Below are 16230 nucleotides of genomic sequence, written 5' to 3' on the forward strand. Positions count from 1 at the left end.
ACTTAAGGGGAATCTGGCACTAAATGTCTCTCAATAAAACCAGCTGACATGGTTCCATCTCAGTCAATGGCCGCATTGCAGAGAAACCACTGTCACTGTTGCACCCAGAGGCTTTGCTCGCTCTCCTGACAGCTGCACCGATTGACATGTCCATATATCCGTTCCACAAATTTATAGAACATGTCCTATTCTGGTCTGCAAAATGTGTGGAAGTCACACAAGCAGTATCCATATTTTACGGATACATGGTGTGACACAGTGAGGGGTTGTGTCAGGCAAGGCAGTTTAAGTGCCAGTCCGGGTTTTGGCAGCACCTGGCTGTCCTTAAATAGGCAGCTGGGCTCAGCAGAGAGGTCTCTGTTTTTGGGATCTGAGGCTTTGTGCCGTGCTGGAGGGCTGAGAGCCACATGCTGGGGAAACGGGGCCCCTAACGCCTGCTGTGGACTACTGGAGGCAGAACTGCCAGCAAAGTGACTTGTGTTATATGAACTTTCCATTGTGTGTAAATTAACACCAAGACTGCAAAGTTACGTGCTGTTTTGTGAATAAACACTGACATTTTGAGTTAAGAACTTGTATTTTGCCTTGGTACTGCGCCCGCTTAAGCTATCTACCAGATCTAAACCCCAGAATGGTTTGCCGACAGCAAAAGTGGTATGGTCATGTGTGTGAGGCCTTATATAGGATTATCTAAAGTGGATACAAATACTCAGCTGAGAGAATTTTCAGGTCTGTGTGTGCAGCCACTCTTTAGGCCCCTTTCACATGAGCGTGTTTTCCACACGGGTGCGATGCACGACAAAAGTATAGCACCCGCACTGAATCCTGACCCATTCATTTCAATGTTTCTGTGTACATGAGCGTTTTTTTCACACATCAGTTCTGTGTTGCATGAAAAACGCAGCATGTTCTATATTCAGCGTTTTTCACGCAGCCCTGGCTCCATAGAAGTGAATGGGGCTGCGTTAATAACGCATTGCATCTGCAAGCAAGTGCGGGTGCGATGCGTTTTTCACTGATGGTTGCTAAGAGATGTTGTTTGTAAACCTTCAGTTTTTATCACGTGCATCAAAACACATTGCACCCGCACGGAAAAAACTGAACGCATTTGCAGACAAAACTGACTGAGCTTGCTTTCAGAAAGGTGCGAGTTTCCCTGAATGTACCCTGAACGCATCCGGAGCCAATCCATCATGCTCGTGTGAAAGACGACGTGTGGCTGACCTGTTAGATGTGCATTTAGCAGCTGAAGACATCTGTGTTGGTTCCATGTTCATATATGTCCAAATTACTGAGAAAAATAAAGTTTTAATATATGCAAATAAGCCTCTAGGAGCAATGGGGGCGTTGCCATTACACCTAGAGGTTCAGCTCTCTCTGCAGCTGCCGCTCCCCCTGCACTTTGCCAGAACCAGGCAGATGTCATCAGATCTGGCCCTGTCAATCCAAGTGGAGAAGGAGTTGCAGAGAGAGCTGAACCTCTTGGTGTACTGGCAACGCCCCCATTGCTCCTAGAGGCTTATTTGCATATACTAAAACTTTATTTTTCTCAGTAATGCAGGCAGATATGAACATGGGGCCAACACAGATGCCCTCAGCTGCCAAGTGCACATCAAACAGGTCGGCCAGTTTCATAGGTACAAACCTGGTGATAGATGCCCTTTAAAAGCAACAGGTTCCCAACCTTTTTAGGGTCCTTGGATGGAGAAGGCTATATATTTCTGATGCCATTCATGTTATTTATGGGAGTGCATTTACCGTGCAGGATCTGATTTTGGGCAGCATAAAATTTGCTTGGATGTGATAACTCTTGTGGCTTCTTTAAGCCATCTCCCGATGGGAATATCAGATGCAGTTTCTCACTGAGTGTGGACTGTGAAAAGTAGAGTGTGGAGTAATCTGTGATCCTGGGAAAATGCGATGTACACACACATCTGTTTTGACGTAAGTGAAATGCTGACTTTCCTAAAAGTTAAACACATGTTTTGGTGGAATTGGCTCGGTTAGGCTTTCCTCTATTTGATACATGTAGAAAACTATACAGAACTCTTGACATTTCCGTAAGTTTCAAGGGTTGGTAAATTTGATTTATTTCTATGATGGACGTGTGGTGATGTAATAGTTTCAGTTACAAGTAATGCAATTTGTTCACTTCGCATTCCGTAATGCCTTTCTGTGGTTATCTGCAATCACTGTAGAAATCTGCTGCGTTATATCTGTCCAGCAAAGCAGATACTAGAAGTAACACAACAGAAAAAAGTAACAAACAAAAATAGATGTTCCAACAGATTACATTATTAATCACGTGAAAAATTAAGTTTAATATCTCAAGGCTAACGTGACAATTAAAAAAATTAAAATAAAAAATAAATAAATACCTTTTATTATATTTCCATAGATGGGTATAAATGCGAAAGTGTCCAAAAATAATTTCCCGAAAAGAAAAAAATATTATCTCAGTATCAGGAAGAAGATGGTAGGGGGAACTTTCCCTCTTTTACTCTAAATATTTCTCAGCCCAGGATCACCCCCTGATGGTGGAGGTTCCCTGTCCTCATTCCTAGAACCTGGAAATTCCCTATCCGGACAGTAGTCATAGAACATACATGTACAATGATATCATTATAGTCTCTTATCAGATATAAGAAAATATATAGAATTAAACAAAATGTAAGTGGAGACACCCTGATGCATACTGAACAGATTGCTCTCCATTCACAATGCATTAGGATAAAACTGAAGTGTTTTTTTTTTTTTCCCCGGTATTGAGCCCCTGTGACGGAACTCAATACCGGAAAACTTTAACGCTAGTGTGAAAGTACCCTAAGCCAATGTGTCTGGGTTCCCTATACCCTTTGTCTCCCTGAGGCTCATGCACAAGGCATAGCCATATGCACAGAACTGATAGGGCTTTTAGTATGGTGTCACACAGTCCTGGTACACTGAACCAATTTTATATTCCTATTTGTGTTGGAATCCAACAGATAAAAATCTGTTACTCTATAAAATATCATACGAAGGTAAAATAAAGTAGGCACCCTTACAAGCTCCGGCTCAGCACCCATATCATGGCTGTGTGCAAAGCGAAGTCATAATACTGACCTTCAGGTCTTCTGTCCGCAGTCATATTACAGATAATCTTAATACGGTGCCCAAAGAAACCTATAGTTCCACACTGTACGGCCTCATGCACAGGACCATATGTATTTTGCGGTCCGCAAAAACTGATTCACAAAAAATACGGATGACGTCAGTGTGTATGTGGTATTTTGCGGAATGGAGCAGTTGGCCCCTGATAGAACAGTACTATCGTTGTCCGTAATGCAGACAATAATAGGACATGTTCAATTTTTTTTGCGAAACGGAATGCAAGTAATTTGTTTGTTTTTTTATTTTTTTGCGGACCCATTGAAATGAATGGTTCCGTATACGGTCCCCAAAAAATGCATGACGGACACGGAATGAAAATATGTTTGTGTGCATGAGGCCTACCTCTGTGTGCCAGTTTCATACAATGGCACAGATGTTTTTTCTGTATGTAACTATGAGGGGGGAAAAAAAACTAACATCATTGTGACTTGATTAGGGAAGCATTGTTTTAGGGTTGAATACAAGGACATACTGAAGCACTATATGGCGGCACACAGAGTTCCTACAGCCTGATAGAGACACGTATGTACTTGGTCTGCTGCTGTATAAAGCTGGATGCACATGGCTTGGTCATGTTGACAAGGTCTTACAATCTGTACATAAATGGTGATTGTGCAGCTTGAATGTACTTTAGAATTAGAAATGTCACTTGGCTGAACTCTTGATAAGTTTCACTTCCCGCGTGGCTCACGTGATCCCATTCAACTTGACCTGCTGTTTTATTTTCTGTTTATGCACATCTGGGTAAATTGAGCGTCTCCAATATATTCATGAACTCTTGGTGGGTGATTTCTTTTGTATTTCTCCTGTTCCATTTTTTATGAATAAACATGTGTCGGTCTCCTCAGGATGTGTTGATGACTATAAAAAAAAAAACTGTATCATATCAATAGAGTCAGAGTAATGGGGGTTATCCAAACTTGTAACCCCCCCCCCCCCCCTCAATGCCCAGACCCTTCATACAAAGAATACTCATCTGTTCCCCGACGCCTGTGTCCTTCCAGATCCCTCCACGGCCGTCGCTGCATCTCCCCATTGTGCAGATCACATCATCTGGCGACAGAGGGGGTTGGGGTTGAACAACTGTAGCAACTCATATGGACTAAAGTGTGTATGACTGTCTGCAAAATCAACGTTCACCAGATCTTTGTTCAACCATCAACCATCAGCCAACTTCCATCTAATGTGTATGGCTACCTTAACCCTCTGTAGATGACCCTGTTAGAGCAGTGATATGGTGAGGCTGTTTGGGGTTCTAAACATTAGAGGGACTAATAAACACATCCTAATTGTCTAGATAAGATGAACAATGTCTGAATTCCAGGAGTATGCAGCAGAAAATGCATTGTACATCCTTTTCATTTAGGACTTCCTTGAAGGGGTTGGCAGTCTTTGATGTTGATCATGTAGGTCAACAATAAGAGATTGGTATGGGTCTGACACCTGGTAACCCCACCAACCAACTCTTTTGGTGGAGCTGGAAGCAGAATGCTTGCATTGGAGCTAAGCTGCAATACACCTGCACAGCCACCACACAGTGGACAAGGCCTTAGGCTCTGGCTCCAGCCACTGTTTTGTTTCCATGTCTGGCAGCTACCAAAGTCAGCTTATCGGTGGAGGTGCTGGGAGTTGAACCCCCACCAATCTGATATTGAGGATAGGTTATCAATATTCAAATAATGGGAAATGCTTTTCATTATTTGCTAGTTAAAATAAAGTTTTTTGTATTTGGTCAATCCTGGATAGACACTTTTTTTATTTAAAATTTGGATAACATGCATAGTAATATATAAACGGACTACTGCAGTTACGTTGGCTGAGATATCCACTTCCTAGGCATTTATTCACAACCATACAGATGAATACCTCTCATGTCCCTCATAATCCTGGGTCTGATTCCGAGTGCATAAGAGAAGGTTAGGAAGTGGATTCTCCTCTATTTTCTGTGTTTAGTAGATAGCAGCTAATCTCCATTCACCATGTCTGAAAGAACTGCAAACTAGAAATACAGCATGCACAGGGAGAAACCAGCTAAAAATGGCAGATTGTACTATTGATGAATGCAATGTTGAAAGGTTGGGTATGCTTTTTACACCAGTCCAGTTTGGAAAGGTCCGAGAAGGTGGATTTGGTTAGCTCCAGATTTATCTCAGCGGCTTTTATATAAAGTTACATAATCACTCCAGTAGAGGGTGGTGTAAAACACTGGAGTAGCATTTGTAGATGAAGGTATTTGGATTAAAGGGGTTAACTAAAGAGGACCTTTCACCACTCCTGACAGGCCTGTTTTTAATAGCTTCATGCATTCCCTGTGTAATAACAATTCTGGAGCATCTATTCTTATGGCTCTGTGTTGTGCCATTCCCTTATTTTTACTACAAATTATGAATGAATTGCTAGCAGTCTGCAGTAAGGGTACAAAGGGTTATTAACCAGGTTGTTCTTGCACAGTCTGACACCAGCGGCACTGATTAGATAGAGTCCACCTGTGCAGGGACGCACCTCCAGCTGGTAACATCCCTTTGTACTCTACCTGAAGACTGCTAGCAATTCATTCATAAATAAAGGAATGGCACGAAATAGAGCCATAGGATTAGATGCTCCAGAATTGTTATTACATGGGGGATGCAAGTGGCTATCAAAACAGGTTTGTCAGGAGAAGTGATAGGTCCTCTTTAATCAAACCTCATATAGCACATGACGATCTCTTTCTAACCAGCCTTATACCTCACATGAATCCAGAGATCTCCACATTCATTGCTCTGCTAGATTTATTTCAAGCTGGCAGCTCAGAGAACGTTTCCTTTCTCAGGGGGCCGTCTTTTCTGCTGCATCTGGTGGCAGTTGAAGAATGGAACTGAGCATGTGCGTCCACCTCAATGGAAATTCAATAAAGAGCAAACAGCAGGTGGCGCTCTGCAGATAGATTTAATTCAATAAAACAGTGGCTGTACTAAATTTTTTACATGCATAATTCAACATTATTTAAAATATATAAAATTCTAATACGAAAATATTCAGATCCAGGTGTTGGTTTGAGAACTGTAGAATATTCTTCATGGGACAACCCTTTTAAAGAGGCAACAGCTTTAGCAGTCAGCGTTAGAGAGATATTATATATATATATATATCTATCTATCCTTTTATTTATATAGTAAACTTATTTGTATAGTATATAACACAAAGTTAAGCTTAAAATACAGTCCTAGATTATTTCCTTGCTCAGCGGTGACAATGTGAATATTTGTCTTAATAACTAATTAATAATGTCATCAATTTCTCAGCTTGAAGCCTACACAGGGGTCATGGTACTGCATGGACGTTGTGCTACATAAGCCATCCTTCATTGGTGAATAATGGAGTGATGTCGTGTTCCTTTGCTCCATCTTATTTGGAAAGAAGAGTCTGTACATTATATGGCTCCAGTGTAGTATCTAGTCCGTGTTTGCTGACGTGTAGCAGAGATTATAACCTCATTTTACTTTAGGTTGGCCAGCAAGGGGTTTGAGTTGTCTATAATAGCAGTGGAGAAGTTTCTCTGTACTGTATAAACCACTTATAACTCTCCAGGAGCAGGTTTAATTTTATTTTTGGTAGTTAGAAAGTATGAACATCCATGAAGTTGGGAACATTCTTAGCCTAGCTCTTGTGGGCAACCCTTAGCAAAATGTCTTTGCATTGTGGAGAACTTAAACAATTGCTTACTTGCTATTACCAATATTCATTTTAGTTTTTCCTTTTTTTTGTGCAGATTGGACAACACCCTAAACAATCCACAGAAGACACTCTCTTGCCTTATGATTTTGCCTTTACCCCTCTGAGATAGTAATACGACTTCACCAAATCTCCTCGAAGCGGCAGAAATTGGACTCCTCCCAGAGGTAAATGCCAAAGTCTTTTTCTTTGTCTTTCATTCCTACTTTAACCCTACAGTCAGTGTCGGACTGGGGTGCCTGGGGCCCACCAGTAAAATTTATTTTGGGCGCCCACCGTATGGATACATTCAAATCTGCTCACACGGCAGCAAGATGCTACCAGATGATTGAATATAGGGGTCCCTGCAGCAAGTTTGAGAAGGTAGGTCCTGGGGAAAAGACACCGGCAGCTTTCCTCTCTACCTAGAAGTCATCTCTGCTCTGATTGTGTCTATAATAATAAACTGGGGAGTTTCTTTAATAATCTGGCAATTTTTTTTTTTTTTTTTTTATATGAACACAGGCCGGTTAAGGTGCTGTACATTGTATATATGTATGTAGTGCAGTAAGTCTACTGTGTTATGTGCTACTTGTGCAGGGGGTTGGAGACTAGGGGCCCAACTTGCTCACGGGCCCACTGGGGGATTCACCTGTACCCCTGTGGGCCAGTCTGAGCCTGTCTACAGTATAGTGCACATTAGCCCACATTCACATTTGCGCTAGTTATTTTCATTGCTCTGCTCTGTTAAAGGAGCAGGAAATAAAAATAACGGAAGTGCCGGATTTGGCTGTAACTGAAACCAACAGAGCCTCATAGATCGTATTGACTATAATGGTTTGGCTTCCACTCAGGTGTCTTCTTTGTTTAGCAGAAATTAAGTCCTGATTGCAGGACTTTTATTATAATTATTATATATATTTATTTTTTAACCTCCAATGCTGATGCGAATATGGTAATGAGGTTGTGCCATGGAAGGGGGGCTGAATGGAGGCTATAGTGGTAAAAATGGCGCACAGTTGTGTGTGTGTGTGTATATATATATAAAATAAAGGCTACTTACCCTCACTCACTGATTCCCTGCTCTGGTGCTTTCTGCATCCCTACTGGTCTCTAATTCCTAGTCCCATCTCGACACGCAAGGAATGTCTGAAAATGCCTGTTCAGCCAGTCACTGGTTGAGGCACGTGACCACTGTGGCCAACGATTGGCTGAGCAGGCATATCCTGCATGTCGAGACAGGACCATGAAGTAGAGATTAACAGGGACCATGTAAGGCCTGGAACAGGAGCACCCGAGGATCAGTGAGGGCAGGTAAAATGATGGTAGTGGCAATAATGGCAGTAGTACTCATGGTGCTCCTCAATCTGGCGCTGCCTGGCCCATGCAGTGGATGGAGGGGCGCATCCTTTTCTTCCCCTCTGGTCACACTCTGGTTTGGGGACTCCTGCCTGGTGGCGGTTGGTATTGATTGGTTTTGGGATGGTGAGGCAGGGATCCCTTGTGATGCAGGATGATATAATGCAGTGGTAGTGCAGTGCAATGGTGAAGCCAGCTTTGAGTGTAGCAAATGAACAGCTTTACTTGTAAGAGTAGGCACAGTCTCAAAATGTTACATAAAACAATTTTCCTTAGGCCTCTTTCACACTTGCGTTGTCCGGATCCGGTGTGTACTCCACTTGCCGGAATTACACGCCGGATCCGGAAAAACGCAAGTGAACTGAAAGCATTTGAAGACGGATCCGTCTTCAAAATGCGTTCAGTGTTACTATGGCAGCCAGGACGCTATTAAAGTCCTGGTTGCCATAGTAGTAGTGGGGAGCGGGGGAGCAGTATACTTACAGTCCGTGCGGCTCCCGGGGCGCTCCAGAATGACGTCAGAGCGCCCCATGCGCATGGATGACGTGCCATGCGATCACGTCATCCATGCGCGTGGGGCGCCCTGAAGTCACTCTGAAGCGCCCCGGGAGCCGCACGGACGGCAAGTATACTGCTCCCCCGCTCCCCACTACACTTTACACTTTACCATGGCAAACAGGACTTTAGCGTCCCGGCAGCCATGGTAACCATTCAGAAAAAGCTAAACGTCGGATCCGGCAATGCGCCGAAACGACGTTTAGCTTAAGGCCGGATCCGGATCAATGCCTTTCATTCATTCCGGATCCGGCCTTGCGGCAAGTGTTCAGGATTTTTGGCCGAAGCAAAAAGCGCAGCATGCTGCAGTATTTTCTCCGGCCAAAAAACTTTCCGGTCCGGAACTGAAGACATCCTGATGCATCCTGAACGGATTTCTCTCTATTCAGAATGCGTTAGGATAAAACTGATCAGGATTCTTCCGGCATAGAGCCCCGACGACGGAACTCTATGCCGGAAGAAAAGAACGCAGGTGTGAAAGAGCCCTAAGGCCACATATAGAGTTGGTGGAAGAGGTAGTATTATGGCCCCTCGGAGTCCCTTTACAGATAAACAGTGCAATCTTTCCAATCTAACCAAAGAAATGCTAATTCTCTCTTTCTCAATCGATGGCACTACAATGCCCAATTGCAGGGTGTAGTTTTTAAACAGATAGCCAGTCTGCCTCTTGTATGGAAGGGTGCCTGACCCCCCTAACACAACCAAATTGCAGTAAAGTTTATAGCTTGAGGCATGCGTTACCTTTATTGGATTTTTCCATGAACCACACTGAAATAGTCTGAGGGAGAGAATTATTGAACCTAAGAGAGACTGACACTTGTTTTTGTCTTTTTTTTTTTTTTCAGACAGTTTGTTGGCTGCTATTTTCTCAAACACTACCATGTCTCAGTTTGCTTCTTTTCACCTCTTCAATCACCAGCTACTGGGACCAGACCACACCTAGCAACCAAATCTCATACCTTACCCCGTATACACCCTTTGGGAATTACAATGCATAATACCAATAACCTCTTTAGCGGTGATCCACTGGGTCACTGCACAAATATTCGCTATTGTATTTCTTATACCAATCCGGGATGTTTCTAAAGAATTTACCCCACTGGACAACCCTCTTAGGCCTCTTTCCCACGGGCGTGTGCGCCCCATGGTCGTGCTGTGGGCCGCAATGCACGAGCACAGTCTGTGGGGCAGCCGCATCGGATCGCGGACCCATTCACTAGAATGGGTCCACGATCGGGCCGTTCCGCAAAAAGATAGAACATGTCCTGTCTTTTTTGCGGAACGGAAGTACGGGACGAAACCCCACGGAAGCCCTCCGCGGTGCTTCCGTAGGGTTCTGTTCCGTTCCGCATCTCCGGATTTGCGGACCCATTGAAGTTCCCAATTGAATGCCCACGGAACAGCGCCCGTGTATTGCGGATCCGCAAATGCAGTCCGCAATACGGCAACGGGGCACACACGCCTGTGGGAAAGAGGCATTAATTAAGTGAGACTTTTCCCAGAACCACAGGTTGCATTGAAACTCATTTCACTAACAGAACCACTGCAGTGACTCGAGCAATTATTCTTCCATTTCCTGATAAGAAATTCAGTTAAGCCAAGCTAACCTAGCTTATTCTTTTTCAGTAGTGTTGCTTATGGGAAACCTTGAGTTCAGTTTGCTATGAAGAGAGATTTCACATGATATACCCCGCTTTGGTTAATCTTGTACTGGTAGGTCACAAAAGGCCTATTGTTACTGTTTAACATTCCTTCAATTTGTTTAGGCTGAGTGATAGCAGATATGAAATTCTACAGTTATTATGCCACCAGATGTTCATTCTGCGCTTGCACGGTTGATAAAAAGTACTGTGCTTGAATTAGCGATCCATGAGATATCATAAAATATATAAAACATGTCTGAAAAAGGCCTAAAATTAAAAGGGAAATCAAGGCAATTTTTTTCTTACTGCTCCAAGAACTTTTCAAAGTTGTACACAAATAATATACAATGGTGCCTTCAAGTTTTGTACTAAAAAATCTCTCTGCTCTTGCTCATCAGCTAAGTTTTGGGGGCATAGACGTGGAAATGACAAGATAAGCATGTTCAGTCACTGTGTAATTGCCTTTTTGAGAAGACACAAATTGCTTAAGGGTGTATTAGACGGGCAGATGTTCGTAGGAACGCTCCTCGGCGATCATCTTGCAGTGTAATACTGCCACCGATTGCACGATGAGCGAGCAACCGCTTGTTCATTCGGCAATCCAGATCTTTTAGCATGCTGAAAGATTAGGATTTGCCGACGGCAAATCATACTGTCTAATTGCGATCAGCTGCTGGCAAACCACTGTACAGCATGGGGACAAGCGATGACCTAGCGATCGCTCCTCCCCATGTTGCTGAGGAGATCACTGCATGGAATATTAGTGGGCTCCTCAGCATGTCGGCAGGCGATTGCCGGGAGGGAATGTTTCTCTCCTGACAATTGTGTGCATGATTGGGGTGCCTTTAGTTTTTACATATGAAGGAAATCTGCCAGGAGAAAATTCCTTTTACCGGCAAGAACTCCAGCTGACACTCCAGTTTTCAACTGTTCCTCCAATTTTTGTTTGTCATGGAAAGCCTTTAACTCCCAGGCAGAAGTGTATGAGAGTCATAGTTTATAATTGTAACATATACTCATACTTTTTAACACTTCATATTTATGTGTAAGTGCTTAAGATTCCCTAATAAGATGGATTGTCCAAGCTTTTACATAAAAGACTTTGACATGACGTTTGTAATTCTGGATACATATATCACTGGGAATAACCAAACTGTTTATCTGGCCTAGGCATTATAACCATAATATTGGGATGGCATAGAAGATCCTGGTTTATGAGGAACTATTCTTTGGTATGAATGAGCTTGTAACTGTTAGCACCTCCTCATCAAACCAGCCCAGAGCCCTTCTGCTGTACTTCGGTTAATCATTTTACGGCATTTATAATGAAATATATATATGTCTGTTATATACATACACACCCACACACTGTCTCAGGAGGAGCTGTTTTGCTTTTTTGTATAAAATAAAAAAAAATATATATATATATATATATACACACACACACACACACACACACACACACACACACACACACACACACACTCACAGTATATATCTATACCATATATATTCATTGTGTATGTAAATTTTTTATAAAGATATACGGTGTGTGTGTATGTATATATGCGTGTGTGTGTGTGTGTGTGTGTATATATGTGTGTGTATGTGTATATATATATATATATATATATACACACACACACACACACACACTGTATATCTTTATAAAAAATTTACATACACACTGAATATATATGGTATAGAGGACCAGGCATCCTCTGTGGAACTTAGCACTCCTCGCCCATCCCCCACGCCTTGGTGCTTTTAATCAGAGAAACAATGGAGCTGGACATTCCGTGTTAGAGTAGGTCCCACCTGATGAGAAGCGACCTTGCTGTCCGGTAGGTGGGCCCGACATATTTTTGATCAATAATATGCGCTAAGAGCTTCTCCACTGCTTTGCAGTAACTATATGGCGTCATGTATTTTTGACCCTGTTCACACATTCACCTGTTTACTTAGTCTTAGCGCATATAGTGGTGTGCTGCTACTGTTTTTTGTTTGAGATAGAGATATATATATATATATATATAATCAATCAATTGTGTGTGTATGTACAGTACAGACCAAAAGTTAGGACACACCTTCTCATTCAAAGAGTTTTCTTTATTTTCATGACTTCATGACATCAAAACTATGAATTAACACATGTGGAATTATATACATAACAAAAAAGTGTGAAACAACCGAAAATATGTCATATTCTAGGTTCTTCAAAGTAGCCACCTTTTGCTTTGATTACTGCTTTGCACACTCTTGGCATTCTCTTGATAAGCTTCAAGAAGTAGTCACCTGAAATGGCCTTCCAACAGTCTTGAAGGAGTTCCCAGAGATGCTGAGCACTTGCTGGCCTTTTTGCCTTCACTCTGCGGTCCAGCTCACCCCCAAACCATCTCGATTGGGTTCAGGTCTGGTGACTGTGGAGGCCAGGTTATCTGGCGCAGCACCCCATCACTCTCCTTCATGGTCAAATAGCCCCTACACAGCCTGGAGGTGTGTTTTGGGGTCATTGTCCTGTTGAAAAATAAATGATGGTCCAACTAAACGCAAACCGGATGGAATAGCATGCCGCTGCAAGATGCTGTGGTAGCCATGCTGGTTCAGTATGGCTTCAATTTTGAATAAATCCCCAACAGTGTCACCAGCAAAGCACCCCCACACCATCACACCTCCTCCTCCATGCTTCACGGTGGGAACCAGGCATGTAGAGTCCATCCGTTCACCTTTTCTGCGTCGCACAAAGACACGGTGGTTGGAACCAAAGATGTCAAATTTGGACTCATCAGACCAAAGCACAGATTTCCACTGGTCTAATGTCCATTCCTTGTGTTCTTTAGCCCAAACAAGTCTCTTCTGCTTGTTGCCTGTCCTTAGCAGTGGTTTCCTAGCAGATATTCTACCATGAAGGCCTGATTCACACAGTCTCCTCTTAACAGTTGTTCTAGAGATGTGTCTGCTGCTAGAACTCTGTGTGGCATTGACCTGGTCTCTAATCTGAGCTGCTGTTAACCTGCGATTTCTGAGGCTGGTGACTCGGATGAACTTATCCTCCGCAGCAGAGGTGACTCTTGGTCTTCCTTTCCTGGGGCGGTCCGCATGTGAGCCAGTTTCTTTGTAGCACTTGATGGTTTTTGTGACTGCACTTGGGAACACTTTCAAAGTTTTCCCAATTTTTCGGACTGACTGACCTTCATTTCTTAAAGTAATAATGGCCACTCGTTTTTCTTTACTTAGCTGCTTTTTTCTTGCCATAATACAAATTCTAACAGTCTATTCAGTAGGACTATCAGCTGTGTATCCACCTGACTTCTCCACAACGCAACTGATGGTCCCAACCCCATTTATAAGGCAAGAAATCCCACTTATTAAACCTGACAGGGCACACCTGTGAAGTGAAAACCATTTCAGGTGACTACCTATTGAAGCTCATCAAGAGAATGCCAAGAGTGTGCAAAGCAGTAATCAAAGCAAAAGGTGGCTACTTTTAAGAACCTAGAATATGATATATTTTCAGTTGTTTCACACTTTTTTTTTTTGTTATGCATATAATTCCACATGTGTTAATTCATAGTTTTGATGCCTTCAGTGTGAATCTACAATTTTCAGTCATGAAAATAAAGAAAACTTTGAATGAGAAGGTGTGTCCAAACTTTTAGTCTGTACTGTATATATGTGTGTGTGTATAATATATATATATATATAAATAAAAAAAAATATTTTATAATTAATGATATTTTTGCTTAAAGGGAACTTGTCACCTTGAAACGAACAACATGTTAGAGTAAGAGGAGCTGAGCAGATTGATTATATAATGTTAAAGTTTCAGTATAACTTATTTTAATCATTTAAATCCCTCCTTCTGGGTTTAGGAGTCCAGTGGGCGGTCCTAGTCAGTGAATGGCTTGGGTTTAGGAGTCCAGTGGGCGGTCCTAGTCAGTGAATGACAGTGTAAATCTGCTGCCTGCAGGTAAGACTGCATGTTCAGTGTGATGGGTTGCCTTTAATGGTATGTAGAAATCAAGACAATGATACAGTTTTCACCTTATTTTTATTCCATCTCTTTGAGAATAGGAAAGGACCATGTGACTTGCATGTAGACAGCCCAGTATGTCTAAAATTTTTCAGTGCAGTATTAAAGGGGTTTTTACATCTGGGGAACCCCTTCGCTAAATGAGGACCTACTGAACTATGCAGATCAGACAGCTAGAACCCTGTGGAAGTCTAGTATCTATGGCCGAAGCTGTGGATGGCACACATTTTCCCACAGTGGCTGCTCCAGGAGAAATGCAGTATTTTACATGGTGCTCCGTCAAGTGAATGGACCACCATGCAGTACATGGTAACACTTAGTTTCTGAAGAAGGGAAGCCATTTTTGCAGCCGCTCTCCACTCTTGTTAAAGCTATGACCACACACCACACCAGGCAGATTTTCTGCAGTGAAATTTCTGCTGCCGATTGTGCGGCGATTGCGCTGTGGAAATTCCACTGCAGATGTGTTTGTGAATTTTCTGCAGATTTGCAGCAGATTTTACCCCCTGCATTTTGTTATTGTAAAATGCTGCGGTTTTGCCGTATGCTTGTATGTGTCAGTGTATCCATCCCATGTTGACCTACCCTAATGGAGATCTCGAGCATGACTGTCCATATGTCCCAATAATACATATGGAAGGGGTTGCCTTATAGGGTTTTCCAGGTTTTCTTTGTATTTTGAATGGATACGGTCATATAGTTGCTTATCACATCTTCCCTATGCTTATTTTTTTCAATTTGCACTAACCTGACCCGTTTTCACCATGTTAACAAATAACTCTGGTTGGTTTATATCCTGTATGTAGCACTTCCTCTTCCTGTATCTGTGAAGGTTCTCATTTCTCCAGGTCATGGTATATCTGTAAAGAATAAATCAATGCAACTTGACGTACTGTAGATTTCTTGAAAACGTTTCACTCGTTCTTCCAACGAGCTTTCTCAATTCTGAGTGACTGTACAATAATTCTCTGGGAATAAAATATGCAACTGAATCTTCCTGTATCCAACCAAACCCATGATGCACTTCTCCTTTCTCTGCCACAGCTCTAGCACTGCCCCTAACACCCAGCTCCTCCCACCCAGCTATTTACATAGACACTCCCCTATCACTGCTCCGCCCATGGACCTAACATCACAGGAAATAAGAAAGAGCTGCATGGACCTGGTCATGTGACCACAGCCCAGAACGGAAGATAGGAGCAATAAAGGTTAAAAAAAAAAAACACATTACAAAATTACAGCTTCCTTAATAAACGATTATTTTAAAGAATTTTGATACAAACCAGAAAATCCCTTTAATGGCACAATCCCTTTAAATACCACCTGTCACCATGAAAATGCAGCATGTTCTAGCCAGCCCATGGCAATGCATTCTGCTCAATTTCACACATCTGGAAAATATTATCAATTAAATTACTATGAAGTAAATGTTTTTCGTGGTCAGCAAACAGGATGCTGTATATCAGTGCATGCGCTCGGTAAACGTTCAGGAAATGTCCCAGATCTCCCTACATGACGTTTTACTGCACGTTGTTTTGACAAGGTATAATTGAAATAATCTGCTGTTTTGCTGGACTAGTACTTTTATTTTTCTTACTGACCATTGCACATTTCTTAGCATTTTGTCAGGCTCATCTTTTTTTTATATTTAAAGGGGTTGTCCCATGAAGAATATTTAAAAAATTTTAAACCAGCCTCTGGATCTAAATATTTTTTTCAAATTCAGCCACTGACTTATTGAATAAAATACATCTGTATAGTACCACCTGCTGCTTGTTTTCCGTATTTCTCTGTCCA

General features: G+C 42.3%; 1 protein-coding gene across 1 annotated transcript in view; it reads left to right on the forward strand.

The window, feature by feature from the left end:
* The window catches only part of FAM110B (family with sequence similarity 110 member B), a 165310-nt gene that overhangs the window by 56111 nt on the left and 92969 nt on the right, over window positions 1–16230 (forward strand). The window contains exon 2 of the mRNA XM_044293954.1: window positions 6902–7031. The gene's annotated coding sequence lies outside the window, so the exon portion shown is untranslated. The remainder of the gene's footprint in view (window positions 1–6901; window positions 7032–16230) is intronic.

The sequence above is a fragment of the Bufo gargarizans genome, chromosome 5 (assembly GCF_014858855.1).
Source record: "Bufo gargarizans isolate SCDJY-AF-19 chromosome 5, ASM1485885v1, whole genome shotgun sequence".
In the NCBI taxonomy this organism is placed as follows: domain Eukaryota; kingdom Metazoa; phylum Chordata; class Amphibia; order Anura; family Bufonidae; genus Bufo; species Bufo gargarizans.